This window comes from Erythrolamprus reginae, chromosome Z (genome assembly GCF_031021105.1).
Source record: "Erythrolamprus reginae isolate rEryReg1 chromosome Z, rEryReg1.hap1, whole genome shotgun sequence".
NCBI classification, from domain to species: domain Eukaryota; kingdom Metazoa; phylum Chordata; class Lepidosauria; order Squamata; family Dipsadidae; genus Erythrolamprus; species Erythrolamprus reginae.
Window position 1 is genome coordinate 103,601,604 of NC_091963.1, and position 1,783 is coordinate 103,603,386.

A 1,783-nucleotide genomic window follows, 5' to 3' on the forward strand; every position below is an offset into this window, starting at 1 on the left:
GAATATCTCCGGGACCGCCTTCTGCCGCATGAATCCCAGCGACCGATTAGGTCCCAGAGAGTTGGCCTTCTTTGGGTCCCGTCGACGAAACAATGTCATCTGGCGGGTCCCAGGGGAAGAGCCTTTTCTGTGGCAGCCCTGACTCTCTGGAACCAGCTCCCCCCGGAGATTAGAACTGCCCCCACCCTCCTTGCCTTCCGTAAACTCCTTAAAACTCACCTCTGCCATCAGGCATGGGGGAATTGAGGCATTCCCCCCTCCCCCCGGGCCTATACAATTTATGTATGGTATGTTTGTGTGTATGTCTGGTTTAATAATGGGGGTTTTTAATGTTTATTAAATTTATTAGATTTGTTATGAATTGTTTTATTGTATGCTGTGAGCCGCCCCGAGTCTACAGAGAGGGGCGGCATACAAATAAATAAGTAAATAAGTAAATAAGTAAATAAGTAAATAAGTAAATAAGTAAATAAGTAAATAAGTAAATAAGTAAATAAGTAAATAAGTAAATAAGTAAATAAGTAAATAAGTAAATAAGTAAATAAGTAAGTAAGTAAGTAAGTAAGTAAGTAAGTACGTACGTACGTACGTACGTACATACATACATACATAAATTTCTGGAGGCAAGTTGTTCCATTGATTAATTGTACAGTCAGGTCTAGGCTGTTTCTCTCCTTGATTAGTTTCTATCTATTGCTTCTTGCCTTGCCTTCAGGGGCTTTGGAGAATAAGCTGACCCCCATTTGTTTGTTTGTTTGATTGATTGATTGATTATATTTATAGGCCACCCAACTCCTTCCGGACTCTGGACAGTGTACAACATATAAAAACAGTATAAAATAATCCAAAACCCATTAAGAAATCATTCATATCTTTAGTGGCTGGATCAAGGTGGTATCAATGGCCACCCCAGGTCTGCCGGCAAAGCCAGGTCTTCAGGGCAGAAGGCCAGTAATGTGAAGGCAACACAAGTTTCTGGGAGCAGCTGGTTCCAGAGAGCCGGGGCAGCCACAGAAAAGGCCCTGCCCCTCCCTCTGGCTGATGGGACACGGAGAAGGCCAACCCTGTGGGTCCTTATCAGTCGCTGGGAGCTGTGTGGCAAGAGGCGGCCCTGGAGATAGTTTGGCCCTAAGCGATGTAGAGCTTTATAAGTGATAACCAATACATTGAATCGCACCTGGAGAACAATTGGGAGCTCCCAGAGTGTTGGTGTAATGCGGGTGTACCTGGGTGCATCCACAACAGCTGGCGCAGTTGCATTCTGGGTCAATTGTAGTCTTTGAATGCTTTTCTTTCTTTTTTCTTTTTATTGATTTTTTTAATTCCAAGACAAGACAAAGACACATACAGAAACATACAACACAAAAAGGAGCCCATACTTTTCAGAAGTCTAAGAAATTTAAATGCGTGTCTTGTAGATCATATTAAGAAAAGGTGATAAAAAGAAATAGTGAAAAGAACAAAATGTATAAACTATCAATAATTAGCCTGCAAGCTCCAACTACTCAGGATATCACGCCTAATCAACAACCATTAACTAATCAGCATACTTCAGCTACATCAACGACCCCAGATGTTACCCCACTGACTCACCAGGAAGTTTCTACACAGCAGGCAATTGCTGAGCCACCAAACCACACCCAGCCACCAGTATTTATAGAAGGAAGGCAGCTTAGGTCTCGCAGTGTTCGCCTTAGTACAAGGACAGAAACACCAGCCTGAAGATGATGAGTGGGACCTCATCGAAACGTCGCCAGAAATTTCCAAATCCTACACGGGAAGA